The 6,000-nt window shown below is 47.0% G+C and overlaps 1 protein-coding gene across 3 annotated transcripts in view; it reads left to right on the top strand.

The window, feature by feature from the left end:
• Positions 1-214: 214 nt before the first annotated feature.
• FAM107B (family with sequence similarity 107 member B) overlaps positions 215-6,000 on the top strand; it is a 51,332-nt gene continuing 45,546 nt past the window's right edge. For all 3 annotated transcript variants that reach the window (XR_005558432.1, XM_039357511.1, XM_039357514.1), the window contains exon 1: positions 215-340. The gene's annotated coding sequence lies outside the window, so the exon portion shown is untranslated. The remainder of the gene's footprint in view (positions 341-6,000) is intronic.

Genomic DNA, 6,000 nt, shown 5'->3' with positions numbered 1-6,000 from the left:
TTAGACACAAAAGCTCCGGAGCCGCGGAGGGCATGAGTGGGGAGGGGGGGCTGCCCGCTTGGGGGTGGGAGGGGGTGGGAGAGAAAGGGGCGGTCCCTGTCCCGTGACTCAGCAGGGGGGCGGCGCTGCTCCGCCCCGCAGCCCTTACAAGGCGCGTCTCGGCCGGGCAGGAGGAGGAAGGCTGGCTGGCTGGCTGGCTGGCTGGCAGCGGCCAGAAGAAGCCCACCCACCCACTCACTCACCCGCGAGCGAGTGCCCAGCCGGGCCGCAGGAGCAGGAGCAGCGGCTCGCTTCGGGGGAAGAAGTTTTGCCCTCCCCGCCTTTCGCCTTCTGCTTCCCGGTAGGGCTGAGCGGCTGCGAATTGAGGAGGGGGGCTTGCGGGAGGGGGCGGCCCGTGTGGGGGGGGGTCTCTTTCTCCCTCCCTTTGCGCACAAAGGCTGGCGCTCGGCTGGAACCGGGAGGCGGCGCGCCACGGGCGGCTGGGGAAGGGACTCGAGGCTGGCCAGAGGTGGGAAGGCGCCAGCCCGGATTTGGGGGGCGGGTGGGGGGGCAAATCGGTGGTCGCTGCTTTTCTGAACCCCCTCGGACCTCCACCCCCCCCCCCCAGGAATGGGCCAGGCGCACCGGCTGCGGGGCCCGGGACCCGCGCGAGGGCAGCCGCTCCCCGGGCTTTGTCGGCGGCGCGGCGAAGGAGGAGATTGGGGCGCCTCTGATGGGCCCCCTCCCCGATATATAGCCGGTGGAGACAAAGGCGAAGGGTGCCGGCCGAGGCTGCTGGCCAGCGGGCCCTGCGCCAAACGTGGCGAGTTTCCTAAGCTGGCTTTGGGGCCCGTCTGAAAAACGGCTGGCTTCCTCAATCCCTTTTGCCAGCCCTCCGGGGCGAAGTTCTCTTTCCTCCCCGTCTCCCTCGCCAGTTTAAAGAGCCTTTTAGGCGCTCAGATATCTCCCCCCCCCTCCTTCCAATTCGGAGCTGCACCCTTCATCCTTTTAAAAAACTTCAGACGGGAGCTGCGCCTCTCGGCTTTTACGCACTGGAAAGATCCAAGAATCTTAGGAGAGATCCCAGAGATCAGGAGCGGATCCTTTGGGGTGGGGTGAAAGGCTGCTCTTCCCCCCCCCCATGTACTGTTCCTCCCAATCCCACGATTCCCCCCCCCCTTTTTTTTTGTCCTCCAGGGGCTAGCATTTGGCAAAGACCACCTGTGAGCAGGGTCTTCTGTTCCCATTCATCCAGCTTTTTTTTTTTTTTTTTTACTTCTGAACCTTACATATTTTTCAGGGTTTCGGTCATTAAGTGACAGCTTTGGAGGTTTTTTGTTTTTTTAAAAAAACAACAAAAAAGAGCATGCATTGAAAAAGGAGTTGGTGGTTCTGCACTGGGTCCCAAACGTAAATCTTAAATGGAACTGTATTCCCTGCCCCTCCCCCCCCTTTAATCAAAGACACTTGAACTTAATTTGGACTTTGGATGTGATGAGTTGTGGGTGTGCGTATATATGGACTTCAAGTATGAAGGGATTAATTGCTGCATGTGTTGAGCATATGGACAGCAGGAGCCAAGCGCGGCATAACTGCTGTCCCTTAATCCAGCTGCTTCTCTCACATCCTGTAAGTGAGCCTGTGTCTGCATTTTCCTTTGTCTTTGGATCTATAGATTGTGGATTGTTCTAATATTTTCATGATGGCAGATTTTTTACCTTCCGCTGGTTCCTGCTTGCAGGAGATTTGCATCAGAAGATGATGGTGCTTTGAAGGCTCCAACTACAGCTAGTCCTTGACTTAGCAACTGTTCATTTAGTGACCGTTTGAAAATACAACAGCCACTGAAAAAAGTGACTTATGACCGTTTTGCACATTTACGACCGTTGCAGCATCCCGGTGGCCACGTGATCAAAATTCAGACGCTTGGCAACCGGTTGTATGTCCCGGGGCCACGTGATCCCCTTTTGCGATGTTCTGATAGTCAATGGGGAAGCTAGATTCACTTAACTGTGTTTACTAACTTAACGGCAGTGATTCATTTAACAACCATGATAAGGTGGTAAAATGGGGCAGAACTCACTTAACAAATGTCTCACTTAGCAACAGAAATTTTGGGCTCCATTGTGGCTGTAAATCGAGGACCACCTGTATTTTGTAACTCTTGTTTGAAATAGTACGGACCCACAATATATTTTGTAACTCTTGTTTGAAATAGTACGGACCCACAACTTCCAAGCTCCAAGCTCGTGTCATCAACACTAAAACTCTTCCTGGCTCAACACTGTTTCAGCAGTTTCCTTGTCATGGTTTGTCCTCCGATGGGTGTTCCCGCTTAAATGGTCCCTGAACTTTGTATCACAGCTCCATGGCTGTGACTTATTGTTACTGGAGTTGCCAGCCATGAGTAGTTGTAATCTAGCACTAGGCTGGGTTGTTTTTTTTCCCCTTGTGGAAGTTGTTCATCATTGTATTTGATGACAGTCATCTGCCTGACTGAAGTGTCCTTGCACTTTCCAACATTGTCTAGGCCAGGGGTAGGCAACCTTGGCTCTTTTATGACTCGTGGACTTCAACTCCCAGAATTCCTGAGCCAGCCATGCTGAGGGGAAAGGGAGAGGTTTCCAAGCTGAGCCATGCTGGCTCAGGAATTCTGGGAGTTGAAGTCCACGAGTCATAAAAGAGCCAAGGTTGCCTACCCCTGGTCTAGGCTCATAAAGCTGGACGGGAACAGACCTAGCTTGTGTTTGGAAAGGAGACCACCAGGAAATGCTAGACCAGTGGTTCTCAACCTTTCTAATGCCGCGACCCCATAATACAGTTCCCCATGTTGTGGTGACCCCCAACCACTTATACATCACTGGGTGCCAGGGGCGTGGCCAAAGAAAAGGGGAAAAAATGGCGGACAGCCTTGTTTGGCGACCCCAATGAAATGGTCGTTCGACCCCAAATGGGGTCCCGACCCACAGGTTGAGAACCACTGTGCTAGACTGTTAGTAAGCTTGACTGAGTACCTATGGCTTCATTTGGGACCAGATTTCCATTGCTAGGCCAGGTGGTTGTTAAATGAGTCGTGCCCAGTTTCATGATCTTGTTAAGTGAATCTCTGCAGCCCTTAAGCAAAATTGGCTTCCTCCATTGACTTGGTCATAAACCAGCTGGGAAGATTACAAAAGGGGATCACGTGATCCCCCAGGAGGCTGCGACCCCTATAAATACGTGCTGGTTGCTAAGCACCCAGATTTTGATCCCATTACCGTGGGGATGCTGTGACCGTTTTAATTTTCAGGGATGGTAAATCACCTTTTTTTCAGTGCTGTTGTACCTGTGCCTGCTAAATGAATGGTTGTAAGTTGAGGACTATCTGTAGTTGTAATGAACATCTCTGAGAAAGGAAAAAAAACTGTTTGCATATTGTAGCCAGGAACTCACCAGGGCCCAGGTTGAGCTAATGGGCTCCATTTGGCCATGAAACAGCATTTTGCCTTTTAATCAGGAGCTGGTGCAGATCAGTCATAGTAAAATGATTCTTTATATCTCTTTCACTTTCAAACAAATAAGCCTTTATCGTGGTTTCTGTCCCTATCTTGTATTCCCTTTTTCCTCCCCCCAAAGTAAAATGAGCTTTAATTAGCCCAAAGTCAAAAATGACAAGAGTCAGTTTGTCCTTTGGAAAGCAAAAGCTATAAATCATTCCTCCTCCTTCATAACATTTTTTTATTAATAGTTATGATTTTGTTCCAGCCTGTGCCTGTTCAAATTAAAAAAGGGATGGAGGAATATATATTTTAACCGCTGGAGAGACCTTTCTACGTTCACTTTATTGCAAAGAAGCTTGTTCAAAGCTTGGGGCTTTGACCCCATCCAGCCACACCCTTCAGTTGATCTTGATAGGAGAAGCTCTCAACTGTAGTTGTGTACACACACGAGCCACAGCGAAGCAAAGTCTCTGCTGAACCCCTTATGTATTAAAGCCACACTTGGTTATCTGTGGAAGAATCGGAACTGCTAGGCACTGGGTGGTTCATCAGTGTGGCCTCTTAAGTTGCAACGGGTATTTTAAAACTGCAAGCATGATTGCTTAGAGGAAGCAGATGTGCAGACAGGAAGTGAATTAATATATATGTGGTATACTGTGCAAGCAGAGAACCAACCGGAACTTCTGAAGCAGAGCTATAGAGGCTAAACCATCGACTCATTTGAATACCCACTTCTTCAATTTGCTGGCAATTTTTCCTTCCTAACAGCTTGAATGTATTTTGCTAAATTGGAAGCTCTGCTTTTCAAACAGAGTTAACTCTGGCCCGTTTCCTATCTTCAAGAACTGCTCACTTTTTAGAGAATGAACCTGCAGTAAAGATACAGGTGCTTCTTCCCCCATATATGGATTGATTTTATATATATATATCAATCCCACCTGTTGACAAGTACAGGGTGAACTGTTTTGGTCATGCTGAGAACTCTATAAGGAAATTTGGTCTGATAGGCTAATACTGTGTACGTGAATTGGGTTTTAATATACTACTGCTACTACTACTACTACTAATAATAAATAAATAAATAAATAAAGTTGGAAGGGACTTTGGTGGTCATCTAGTCCAACCCCCTGCTCAGGCAGGAAACCCTATACCATTTCAGACAAATGGCTGTCCAGTCTCTTCTAAAAAACTTCTAGTGTTGGAGCCTTCACAGCTGCTGGAGGCAGGTTGTTCCACTGATCAATTGTTCTCACTGTAAGAAAGTTTCTTCTTAGTTCTAGGTTGTTTCTCTCCTTGATTAGTTTCCATCCTTGCTTCTTGTCCTGCCTTCAGGTGTTTTGGAGAATAGCTTGACTCCCTCTTCTTTGTGGCAGCCCCTGAGATTACTGGAACACTGCTATCATGTCCTCCCTCGTCCTTCTCTTCATTAAACTAGACATACCCAATTCCAGCAACCGTTCCTTATATGTTTTAGCCTCCAGTCCCCTGATCATCTTTGTTGCTCTTCTCTGTACTCTTTCTAGTGTCTCAACATCTTTTTTACACTTACATTTTTGTCTAATTCAGTTGCCCTGAGCCTAGCATGGCTGTTTGCCGTAAACATCGGCCATGTTTTTATTTTTAGTATCATGCAAATAAGGTATCCTGTGTTTGTGAGAGGTGGCATTGTCTTACATAGTTAGATATCATACAGGCTTATATCGATTGGATGTTCAAACTTAGAATGGAGGAAACATTTTAGGGATGCAATTAGGAATGCTGATCTGCCAACTGGCTGGCTGAAACAAGAGACGCAAAACAAGTTAAATGATGATTTGCTACATTGATAGACTATTATCGATGAAAGCTGAGGGCTTTATAAAGTTCATCCTAGTTTAGGCTTGCAGCCATTGATTTTGAATCCAACATTCCCTTTTCGATTCTCGTTCTTCTTTGATATTCAACCGGATATTCAAATAATTTGATCTAAAAGAGTTATCTTTGAAGGTTCTTCAAAAGCAGAGTGTCGGGAAGATCTGTTAGACTGATCACAGTTGGAAAATGGTCATTTGTTTTTTGGTTGGTATTGGAATTGTGGTATAAAATCTCTAACAGTGGAAAAATACTTGTTCTGCGCCTATGTGAGCTTGCAGTTAAAACCTACACTAAAACCTGTGGGCACTTTATAGGAAAATCAGTGTTTGAGTTTGAGTTCAATAGAATCAGTTTTGGACCTGATCATGAACAAATCTACTAGGTAGAAGGAACTTGATTCAAGGTTTAGGGCAGATTTATTGAGCAGCAATAGGTCTATGTGAATGGATAACTTGAGTGCAGTCATACACCAAATTGTGTTCTCCAGATGTTCTGCAGTTCCGGTTGGGATGGTGGAAACAATTATCACGAGCAGGGAATTCTGGAATCTCAGTTGTAGTAAATTTGTGATGCATCCCCTTGGAAAGACAGTATGCTGGAGGGTACGTATTAGAGGCCTTAAGTGAGAGTTTTCATGGGAAAAAAAATGGAGATATAAATATATTACCCATCCCTAAATGAGGCATGC

This window comes from Crotalus tigris, unplaced genomic scaffold (assembly GCF_016545835.1).
Source record: "Crotalus tigris isolate CLP2741 ecotype Arizona unplaced genomic scaffold, ASM1654583v1 scf7180000018925.3142382, whole genome shotgun sequence".
Taxonomy (NCBI): Eukaryota; Metazoa; Chordata; class Lepidosauria; order Squamata; family Viperidae; genus Crotalus; species Crotalus tigris.
Note: the sequence above shows the minus strand (reverse complement) of the source record. Positions and strands in the feature narration are given on the sequence as shown.